Here is a 12,524-nt window from a genome sequence, read left to right on the forward strand (position 1 = left end):
AGAGCAGCAGCAACTGCAGGGTGCAGCATGGAGTGGCACTCAGGGAGGTGGAGCAGTGGCAGAGCAGGGCAGAGTATGCGGAGCGGCAGCAGCACAGCCACCACATACGACCTTTCCTCCCTGTGTCTGACTGGCAAAACAGTGCTGGAGGTGGCAGTGGTCACATGTGAAGCAGCTGCAGGGTGGTGGGTGGTGCATGTTAGCTTTCCCCTGCCCCCTTCCCATGTCTGGCCAGCTGGCTGGAAATTCCAGTTAGTGAAGTATTCTGGTTATTTAAATACTGGAGAGCAGGGATTCTAGTGTAGTATTTAGCACATCCATACACATGAATAAGTATGCACATACTTTTAAGAGTGTGAAAAGATGTGCTGAAATCAAAGGCTAAGTATAGACAGTCAAAAAGGCTGAGGCTGAATTGATTCAGCGTTTCAGGTTAGTCTAAGCTGTAAAGATTGATCCAATAAACAAATGAACAGACATTCACTTTTGATTCAAGAAATGCACCCATGCCTGCAGTGGCTCAAGCCAGAAGCCAGAGGGCACTAGAGCATGGCTCTCTGGCACATAGCTAGCACGGGCTGCATTCACTTCCTCTCCCTGCTGCCCCTGAGGTCCGTGAGATTTTCCAAAATCATAGCAGGACTCTGTAGGGTTACTCATTACTACTTCTTCTGGCTTACAGGTGCCACTGGGATTTGTAGTCCACAGTTGCAGCCAGCACTAAGTAAAAAGTGCAAGGCAGGGCAGGGTAGGGCAGGCAGTTCTGTACTTGGGGGAAGGGAAGTTTAATCTCCTTCTTTGGCCCTAGACCTCAGCAGGAATTTGCCTGGAGAGTAGAGTGCAGTGAGCTAGCCCTCACTGCTCCTGCTAGGAAGTAGAGGGGTGGGGCTAGCCCTGCTCTCTGGAGCAGACAACACAGCCCAGCATAGCCCAAGGATGCAAAATACTGGGATGCCGGGGGACTAATTTAACTTGAGCCAGGAAGGGATCTGGGACAGAAGTTTCATAAACTGGTTTGACCTAAATCAGTTAAGTCTGATATTACATTCAACCAGGTTTAATTTAAACCAGTTTCAGCCATTTTGAAATTATTTTATGTGCACTGAACTTCTGTTCTGTTACAGATTTAAACCAGTTTCTGATCACTTAAACCGATTTATGTGCAACTTCTGTCCTTAGCTCAAGAGAATGCTTAAATATGTAAAATAATGCATGTGCTTAAGAGTGGTACTAAATATATTCAGGGGCTACTTTTAGGACTGAAAGGAGATGGGGGAGAATATTGTATTTTTTTTTTCTTTTCTTTCAAAATTATTTTTGAAAAAAAAACAAAAGAAAACATCATAGTCATAATCTTTTGGCCAAGAAAATGGTAGAACATGTAAAAATATATTTTGTTTCCATCTTATAGCTTCTATTATTCTACCCATAGATAAATCTGTTTATTTCATCTTGTACTGAATGGATGAGGTTACACAATACAACTCTTCAATAGATTCAGAGTAGCAGGAAGCTTATGCATACAAATTCCCACAGTAGAATTTGTGCAAATTTCTCTGAATGGAAATCCACTTATTTGTAACACAATGGGGAACCTGTCAAATTACTTTTTCCCTATTTTTATAAGATTTTTCCAATATATTGCTTACACATAAAGCTTTAGGAGAAAGATCTTTAAAAATCTTGTTTTGGTAGAAAATTTAAAAATTCCTTGCATTTAACTCTTGTGAAATGTGGCATTATTTCCAAGGCAGCCCCATGAGAAAAGGCAATTGTAATGATTATACATTATTGCTGCTTCCATTCAGATATTGACCATGAAAATAAATTTCATTGTAAATGTAAACAATATGAAATCAATGCAGAATACGTTCCAAATCAAAATGAATGTTAACAAAAATCCATATATTACAGTAACTGATTTTAGATAAGTGAACATATAATCGGTTTCTCAGTTTCTCAGTATTCTGTATTGATTTCATGCTAGTTAATATTATCCCAGTCATGCATGCATTCCATAAAAGCTTGTTTGTACTGTATCTTTAGATCTAATATAACCTCTGACTACACATTAGCTGTAGCTTTACTTGTATTATCCTTTGTTACCCTTACAATCTCTGTACTTGGATTGAGTATATATTTAACAAGGCTAAAGTCCTATTGAAAACAACTTTTCATTTTAGTATCCACTGACAGTGTTGAGCTACAGAAATTATAGTGTTGGCTGCTATAAATATAGCAGTGTGTAAATTCTTGTTTTTTATATAAAAACTTACTTCCTAAAGGACCATACATTGCCATAAACTATGCAAATATAACAATACTGAAACATTGTTGGAGCAAAGGGAGCAGTCTACAGATACTTTGCATAGTCATGAGTGGAGAGGAAATAATAGTGAAGGACAGAGAAGACAAGCTCCTACAGAATACCATATGAGCTTCAGTGTTCATGCATAGCAGATGGGACTTCAATTCTTAAACCTAATCTAAAAGATGGCAGCTACTTTGTCTGCTTTGGAAGGATGAAGGACTAACATTATATGCTGAGATTTAACCTCATGAGTCCAGAAAGTTTTAAGTTTCTCATCAAACCAAAGATTTAACCCACCAAGCTATTTCTTCCAGAATTAGGTCTATTGTTAATTGGTATCATTCAAATATTTTATACGCTTGTTATGGTAACTATTGAACAAGCTCTCTTTCTGTTTAACTTCAAGAGACACAGACTTTGATATATAAATAGGACTTCAAAGCCAAATGTTTATTGATGTGTATTACTCACCAGGCTGTACATGCAGCACATTTACCCTATGAAGTAGGATAATGTTTCATTTTAAATCAACATTGTACTCATTTTTTTTCAATAATGCAGACTGGGGATACTTTTTCTGACCTCAATTGTTTAAAATAATCCATCAAAGACCCCAGGAAGCTTTCTGACCTGAATTTCAAATGCCTGGTTCTTCTCTTTTTTCGTTTCCTTTTTCCCTTTTGGTATCTGGCTTTAAGGTCCATGTCATCCTTTATTAAAAAAATGTTTAAGAACATTAAAATACCATGATTCCAAGTAGAGTCATTGGCTACAAAGGACCAACTCATGGGATCATAATAAATTCTAGTTTATTGAACAGGATGTGAAGTTACCAGTAAAATCATAAATGCAAACTTTGAGTTATGGGTGGTACTGGTCACCCTGGCGCGCACACACACACACACACACACACACATGCACTCACTCAAACCCGTGTAGTGTGTAGTGGCTGCTGTAGTGATTGTGAGCACTGGTGTCAGTATATCTACCTATCCTAGGCCCTGGAGTCTGCTGTTAATGGTCAGCTTCCTTTGAAGTGATGTCTTCTCCAGAAGTGGGCTGCCTGCTTGTCCTTCTGTTTCGGTAATTCAGGTGCTGGATGAAAGGGCGCCACTGAGGGTCAGACTTCACTGCCTTTTGTCCCTCTCTGGCAGACTTGTGTGATCTCCCAGCATCATCTTGGCTACCCAATCTGGAGGTGGCTGTCCCATGTGGGTCTTGATTAGTACCTGACAGCTGTTAGTCACAGGGGTCTCTGCCTGATGGTACCTAAAGTTTTGGGAGTCCACCCTTGACTTACTGACATAATGGTTGTATTGTCATGGGTTACAAGATTAGTCCATAGAGTAGGTGCTCAGTTCCAAGGAATCAGTTCTTTAGCTTGATTGACTTAAAATGGAGTTCCTTTGGCTGCTAGGCTATTGTCTACTGATGATCATCATTCACTCGCATTCACTCAACAGCTTTTATCACTTTACAATTACAGTTTCAACACAGTTTTAACAATGGTCCAGGGTATAACTTCAGTCTACAGGGAGTACATTCCTTAAGAGTTTAAAAGTATAAAATATAAAATGCCATGGTAAAGACAAGACAGATGAAATATGAAAATACACTGTGAGACATATATAAAAATGCAATGTGAGGTAGTGAGGATCAAAGGCTACTGGGGACAGTAAATAAGTTAGGTTAGCACAAGATATATTTACAGTCTTTGCAGTGAATATTTTAGTTCTTTTATTTTCTTTAGTGACACTGAGCTTGATATGTAGATGTAGTTTCTAGGTTTCTCTTACAGAAAGCCACTTCAGCTTTCTGGCTTGCTCTGAGTCTTGCCACACCCACGCAATGAGTGTGCTAGGTCTCTGCCAATAGTTAGAAGAAAAAGAAATGTGAAAAATGAGGGGTGCGGGTGTGGGGGGTGATAAAGTCAAAAAGGGGCTTCTGTTGTATCCATGTCCAGAAGGGAAATGTACACAGGGGGCTTTCTGCTACAGAGTTCTGCCTGTAAAGGGACTGTTTAAGATAATATGGTCTTAAAACATACATTGACAATATCAATCAGATGCATAAAGAGGTGTATGATCTAAGCTCACCAGCTGGTTATTTTGAATGATTACCTGTTTCATGAATTATCATTAAGAGCACACCAAAATAATGAGCTTTATAAAAGGATTTGAAATGAAGAGGGAGGCTGATTTCCACATGTTTATATAGCAGTGTCAAATAGACTCCAGTGACACTTTTGAATATTCTCATGAAGAAGATGTCCTTTTTCTGTGAGGGCTAATATTTTTTTAGTTTCATCTAATACTCAGGCATTCAGCAACATTTTTGTTGAGGCTTAAGAATTCGAGATCCATTCTTCTTTGAAGAAACTGCTGAAGAAAGTGTTCATGGAGCAAGGTCACCATCAGAGAGTTCAAGAGAGAGTTCTGGAACAAATGTAGAAATAGCTTACAAGGAGCAGAAAATCTTGGTGGAGATGGATGGATTTTTAGAACATGTAAATGCTGAGGTCACATGAGCACTGAACCTACTGGAAAAGGGAGGAACCAAGAGCATAATTCATGTGCTGAAATAAGAGCAAAAGTCAATAATAATAATTTTCAAAAGTGTCATTTTGCATGCCAATTCCATAACAAGTTTGCTTATTTGTTATACCAGTGGAGACTGTCATTTGACAGTCAAGCAGCTTGTTTGTGAAGTTTGTTATTACATGTCTTTAATAATTTGTTAGGAGGAAGAGAGAGGATGCTACAGGCAATGTGAACTGAAGAACAACAACAAACAGCAGCTTTGAGCAAGCCTTTTTTATGATTTCTTTTGAAAAATCATATTGCCACAGACTTCTTTTTAAAATAGGTAATTTTTTATAAGAAACCCTGGTTACCCATGATAAAACATACTCTGACTAGGTCTCTGTAATCCCACATGGCTATATAAAAAGGCAAATTTTCAGATTTCTGTTGAAAGAAAAGTTCATCAAAACATGCTTCCCCCAAACTATAAAGATTTTTCTGTTTTTTCAGAAACAGAAAAACCCTGCTTTGAAAAAGGAACAGATCTCAATAAAGGTAAAAATGGTTACTTTTCAACCTCAAAATATGTCTTCAAAAATGACGATGAGTATAGGTCCAAGTAGAACAGAGTTCAGTTTGGGATAAAAGACAGCAACACTCAGTTTTTCTATGCCATCTTCCAAATCCTCCATCCTTTTCACCTGCTAGTAGTACCTGTCTCCTTTTGTCTTTTATATTTGACTTTTTCATTTTTTATTACCTTTTTCTTCAATACTTACCTTTCGTGTCTGTCCACTCGATCATAGGAAGTGTGTGTTCCCCAGGAGTTTGTTCCATGCATTATGGAACTAATAATACTGTCACAACATGCCTATAGGTTGGAAGGTTGTTCCTCTCCTAATGCTGATTCACTCATTCCTGGATTCTCTCCACTGATAGCTGCCTTGAGGATGAAAGGGAGGTGAATAGCTGCTTTCCAGAGATAATCTTTAGAAAGCATATCCCTGTCAAAAGCTCATACCCTTCCAAAACCAAATATTTTAGCTTTGTCCCTCTTCAGCAGACTCAGAACAGTTACGAAAGACACACACTTCACATTTAGATGTTTATATTTGCAACCCTAACTGCTAGAAACTCTACAAAAGGTAAAAACATGCAAAATAGGGGGAACAATAACAGGAAAAGGGATGATAACTATGATGTTCATTACACCTTATTTCTGCAGAGTTCTATCAGGGAATAGAAGGCCATTCCAGATGTAAGGGGCAAAGTTTTGAAGATGGATATGGGGAAGAGATACAAAGGATGCAGTCAAAGGGAAAGCACTGGAATATCAGGGGAGAAAGTTCTTCTTCAACTCAAGGCTCCTCCATGAATATTGGCCTTGAGTTAGGTTTATGGACTTGAGAACAAATACAATTTCTCAATTAATTAAAAAGCAAAATTTGGTCTCTTCAAAAAGATGGGGGAATGTGTTATGGACTGAGATCAAGTATAGAATAAAAAGCTTTAGTCCACAAACAAACAACCAAACAACTCCCACCTCCCCCCTCCCCAAACACATATTTTCAGAAACCTATACATAATTGGGGTTAATAATGGAAACTGAATTAAACTTAATTACAACATTCACTAATGGAAATAAAATACGGTAAAGTGCAACATTTTTACCGTAGTGTTAGTAGAGCTATTCACAGTTGCGTACTTTGATTTTCCCATGCAAACTATTTCTATGAAAATACTCAAAGAGTAAACAAATATGTACATGCTGTATGTCAATCGTTTAATTTGTCATGATTGTAGAATACCTCATCAGTAGAGTGAATACATCAGTAATGAAAACATTATCTGTCATTCAAGCTTAACATCAGAGATAAATATGTGAATGAATAAAGTGAAGACATTTTAAAGACAGGGAACAAGGTAGCACATTGGGAAGAAAAGAGGAAATAGTGGCAAGGCACAGTGACAGCATCAGAAACAAAAAGAACCCCATGTTTGCAGACTGTATACTATTTGCAATAATTGATTTAATAAGGAATATATAAGATATATCAATTTCATGTACAGTAGGGGTGCAATACCATGCTGAGTCTTTCTATTTGAAATAGAACAAAGTGTTAGAATTGTTCCTTCTGTATCCAGATATAAAGTAAACGGTCTTCCATGAATCATGATAATAAATTCCTTAAATTGCTGACACAATGTTGCCTCTAGACTTGCAGGCAAAACACTAACATAGCTGGTTAATCTATCCATGAGAGAATTTTCTAAAATTATCTATTGCTGTACTAGATTAAGAGTCCAATTCACTACTGTTGCAGGAAAAAGAATATTCCAGTGAAACAAATGTTCTTCCTAGTTGAGTGAACTAGTATTGATGGGCCTTTGTACATGCCACAAAATTAGCCTTTAAAGCAGCTTTAATACCCTTTTGCACCATTTTAATGGTGCTGCTGTTTACACAGTCAGCGACATATTGCGCGTTAAATGACTCTGGGACATAGCAAAATAAAACATGTCTGAGGTGTTTTAGTTTGCTACCTTAGTAGCTGCTGAGGTAAGCACTGGGCTCCATGCAGCTCAGGGGCTGTACAGGCAGCTAAGCGGCAGCCTGTGCAGGCAGGCTCCACTAAAGGAAAAAAGAAAAAAAAAGCAGCAGCAAGCCTTATATTTTTTCCTATTTTTTTCTCCCCAAAGCCTGTCTGCCTTCCTGAGCTGCATGGGGGCTGGGTGCTTCTCTCCATGGCTGCATGGGGGTGGGGGGACGTGCCTCTTTCCATAGCTGCAGTGCCTCCCAGGACCACTTGGGCTGGGTGCCACCTGGGGGGCACCACTGTGGAGGGAAGCACCAGTTCCCCCCATCCTCCCCCCCCCCACAGCTGAGGGACCGATCGGCCCACCGGCAGCTCACCCAACCCCCCACCACTGTTGAGGCAGGTAAGGGTCGGGCCGACCCTTGCATACACACCACAGGGGTTTACTTTGGTATAAATTGAAGCAGGATTTTTAAAAACCCACTGCTTCAATTTAGGGAGAAATAAACCAGAGTAAACCCCTGTGGTGTGTACAAGCAGCCAATGATTCTACTAGACAACCACTGGCAAGAACTGAAAGAAACAAACATGCAAATCCTGAATTAAAATGGTAATTGGTCTCCATTTAGTAGAAGCCGTTAGATAATAACATTTTGATTATATTATTTTTTTCATGGGACAGTAAGGTAAGAACACCAGAGGAAGATGCAGTCTTTGTTATGGAATATCTACCATCCAAAGCTTGGATCCTTCAGTCCTTTTCCACACGACTAATTCCATTGGGTCAAATCCTTAAATCTTTATTCAGGCAAAATGCTTATGAATGTCAGTGGAAGTTTTGTCTGCATAATTTCAAGATTTGGCTCAATGGCTGCCCGCATAATTGAGAAGAACAGCATTTTCATGAGTGAAGGTTGTATATTCAGCCTCCAAGCAATCTTTAATCAGGTTCAATGGGGCAAGGAAAAAAGGGATACAGTACAAAATGAAATGATATGGATTATTCTAGATGGCTAAACAGCTATTTAAAAACTGAGGTTTACAGGGTGGCATCTAAGTAGCACTGTCAATGACAACAACAACAACATCATTAAAAGCCCAATTCAGTTCAGTTACAACTACGGTATCTGCCTTGCTGCATTGCTAATATCTTAGCTTCAGGGATGTAATTAGTTAATAAAAGGAAAATAGTCCAACCTTGGATTTACTGGTGAAGCTTGCTCACTCATGAAGTATTCCAAGAGCTTATCATCTTATCACTAGTGCAGGGTTCATTAGATAAGGCTTTTTGGGTGTGTCTACACGTGACCCTATAGCAACGTAGCAACACACTATGGTGATGTAGCGATCATGTGAGACTCCATTGTATTGGCAGCTACTTTGCTGTAGTGGCATGCTCCCCAGTTTTAGCATGCTGCTATGGTGAAGCAGCAGCAAAAACTAACTGTGCACATGGAACAACACGGGCCGTGCTTTAGTACTTCCAAAAGAATTTTCAACAGTGAAGTACTAAAGCATGGCACAGTAACAATGTCACCATATGGTAACATGTAGATACACCCTTTACCCACAATTTAAATCCCAAACTGAAAGGCTACTGAATAGTGCAATGAGATTCAAAGGGCCTTATTACATGGTAATTTTGTGTGGCCCCCGGATGTCTTAACACCTGGATTATCTATACATTAACACCTGAAACTAATTTTAAACACTCATTGGGTGCATTTACATGGGACGCTTTACTGCACATTAGACTAATTTAATGTGTGTGGCACTTACTACATACGAACATGTATAGGTATTAGAAAAATGGTGCATTAACTAATACACAGTAGCACATGTGTAGAGGCTGAAGTCAGGTGCAAATTTCATCCAGTCATTTGCACCAGCAGGGGCCAACCTCCTGCTTCATGCAGAACCACATGACTAGCCGTTTGTGCAGCCACATGGCAGGGACAGCTTGTTGGCTGTTCCAAGCTGGCCTCCAGACCTCTGCCAGCATCTGCCTGCCCACTGGGCACTGTATCCCACCAGTACAGGCACATGCCAGGCACTGCAGTCCCACAGACCATAGCTCTGCCTCCTAGGGTCCATGACAGCAGCTGCTTGCCCCATGGGCTCCGTGTTCCATCACTGCAGGCACATGCTGGACCCTGCAGCCCTTTAGATGCTGGCTGTACCCCCGCATGACTCTGCACAGGCAAAGTCTGTCTCCGGGACACCATGCCCCACCCTAGTGAGCATGCACCATATGCCACCTGCACCTAAAACCCTCCCCTTACCTCTGAATGCTCCTGGCAGCACGTGCCATGTCGACCTCCCCAGTGCTGGAGACAACAGCCTGGGAGCCAAACTTAATGGAGCATGAGAATGTGGACCTCATCACAGTCTGGGGTGATTTGGAAGTCCAGAGGCAGTTTGGTCAGGTCACCTGAGCCGTGACCTGGGTCAATGCACACATATACACAGCCATGGCAGAGTGGGAGTGAAGTCACCAGTGCTCTGGCCACTGGCGCTGCATGAAGATCAAGACCCTGTGGGCCCACTGGGACTGAGTCAGAGACTATAATCATCGGTCCAGGGTGGGCCCTAGCTCCATGTCCTTCATGCAGCAGCTGAACAAGATTCTGGGCCTGACAGACCCTGGTGAAGTCTGCTATGTCTCTTCCAGCATGGATGAACAGCCGGAGCCTGCACCACAGGCCAGTGACTATGAGGGTTCGGCACAGGAGAGACCCTTGGGGCCTCCACTCCCCAACCATGGCATCACCTAGCGGCTTGGGTAGCCTAGGTCAGCATCTGGCCTGCCAACTCTAGCAGTACACCCCAAATGAGGAGAACAGGCTGGGGATGGTTCCAGCAGCAAGGAGCTCCAGCTCCTCCCTGGAGGGAGCCATGGGCCGGGTAGCCAGAGGTTGTGTCTCCATGCCTTGGAACACTGCAGGCAGCTAGACCACCTCACACAGTCAGAGACCAAGTCTGACCACCAGGAGTGCCTGCAACACCTGTCCAGTAGGCCCTGCACTTGAAGAAGTGCTGGGGGCAAAGGGGTGCCATGGCCACCCATGCCTGTGCCAGCTCACCCACCTGCCACCAAGCATCATGCCTAGAGCCAGGGGCCCTGAATAACAGGGAGGGTTGGGGAGGCCCTCCTTCTCCTCCCCTCCCCTTTCCTCCCCACCCTGGCTGGCCAAGCTCCCCACTGCCCACTGGAGTTCCCCTGCCCAATACACAGGGAGGTGGGAGGCAGTTTAGGACCTTACTGAGTAGCCAGCATGCTCTCATCTAGGCAGCCAGGGGCCTGTCACGAGCAGAGAAACTTTTCAATGGCAGCAGCAGTCTTCTCAGATGCAGTGGCCAAGCACTTGCCACATAGGCAGAGATACCATTCCAGGCAGTGGCACATGTTGCAGTGAAGCACGGGCTTGCCTGGGGCAATGTCAAAGCTCAGGGCTCCATGACAGGTTCTCAACTGTGCCCAGAGCACCATGGTATTCAGCAGCAGTAAGGCATAGTGGGTCAGGCACCCCTTCAGTGCATTCATACAGCTCGTTGTGGCATGTTCAGGTGACTCTAACCAGAAGCATCCTTGCAGCACAGGACATGTGCAACAGGGGATTAGCTTAGGGTGCCTCTCATGAAGCCATGAGGTGGGGGTTGTCATCAGCTCCACATTCCATCTGGGTAGGAGCCCCTCACCTGCAGAACCTAGGCATAGTAGGCCCAGCAGCATGGAAACAAACAGCCTGGCCTGAAGGTAGGAGAAAGGGGGAAGGGAACTTGTCCTGGAGTTGCTGTGGCAGCTGCCAGCAGGAGCCAGCCCTGGCCTGGCCTGGGTAGGGGATGGGGAAGGCAGGCTGCCTAAAGGAAGCAGAATGTGATCTGCCTGCCTCAACTGCGGAAGCATGGATGGAAGGCTCAGCTGACATCTACATGTGGAAGGGCCCACCAGCCAACTTAACATGGTCCCTGGGCACCTGTGCACGCATCACCCCTGAACTGAGGCAGGGCTGTATACAACACCTCAGTACAGTGTATGTCATCTCTGAAATTTTGCAAACTCTCACAAAGAGCCTCTCTGTCCTTTCTCTGCAGGTCCAGAAGCTGCATGCAGAGGAGAACCACCTGCTGCTGGCGGAGATGTGGCTGCAAGGACACTACCACTGTCAGTCAGCGCCCTCTGCATGCACTGCCTCTGCCAGTGCTGGACCCAAATATGCAGCTGGACCAGCTGGTGACTCCAGTGGAGGAGTGGCTTATGGACTCTCAGGTCTGGTGATCCCAGCACCTGGAGGGGGAGCACAGGAGAGACTGGGCACACCTTGCCCTACAGGAGAGGCACATTGTGTTCCTGGAGAGGATGGTTGAGGCCCAGAACTGGCAGGGCACCATGGTGGCTCAGGCAGTGGCAGTGATGCAGGAAGACTGCCAGCTCCTTGACACCATCCTGGCCCTGGCACTCACCTTTGTGCTGCCCAATGCCCAGCCCCCATCCCCATCCCCTCCTGGCCACTGGCAGCCACCTGCAGCCCAGTGCCAAGCTCCCAGTGGGGTTGGAAAGAGGTGCAGCACCACCTTCACTGGTCAGGGCCTCCTGCCCCAGATCCTGAGCCTAGTTTCACAGCAGACTGGCCCTCTGCCTGGGTTGCTGCTCATGCACACATCATGCAGCCCCTGAGCAGGTGCTGGTTACAGCTGGGCCAGCTCCACATGGGGGCTCTGCTGGCCCTAGCCCCACTGAGGAGGAGGGCATGCTGAATTGGCTGAATAGTGCCCCCCAAGCCAGCCCCCAACCTGCTGGGCCTCGCCATACTGGCCATACTCCTGTAGGTGTGGACAAAGGCTAAAGTACTAGGCATCTCTCTGTGGGCTCCACATGATAGGCACCTCCACCCCATTATTCCCCCCATCAGTTCACAAACCAGACATTGTACATAGTTGCATGGGAAGCAGGTCTTTTATGCAGGTGCACACTGGAGTTAGAGAAGGGTCTGTTGTTGGGAGGGAGGGACAGAGTGTGCTGCTGCTGGGGTGGGTGGGGGTCTGTTGTTGTGAGGGGGAGGGGGTTGTTGTATAGTGGAGGGAAATAAAGTTTGGCGTTTCTTGCAAACTGTCCATAGTGTTTGCTTTCATGGGTAACACCGTGTACCCAAG

This window comes from Gavialis gangeticus, unplaced genomic scaffold (assembly GCF_001723915.1).
Source record: "Gavialis gangeticus isolate Ggan-Ray unplaced genomic scaffold, GavGan_comp1, whole genome shotgun sequence".
Classification (NCBI taxonomy): domain Eukaryota; kingdom Metazoa; phylum Chordata; order Crocodylia; family Gavialidae; genus Gavialis; species Gavialis gangeticus.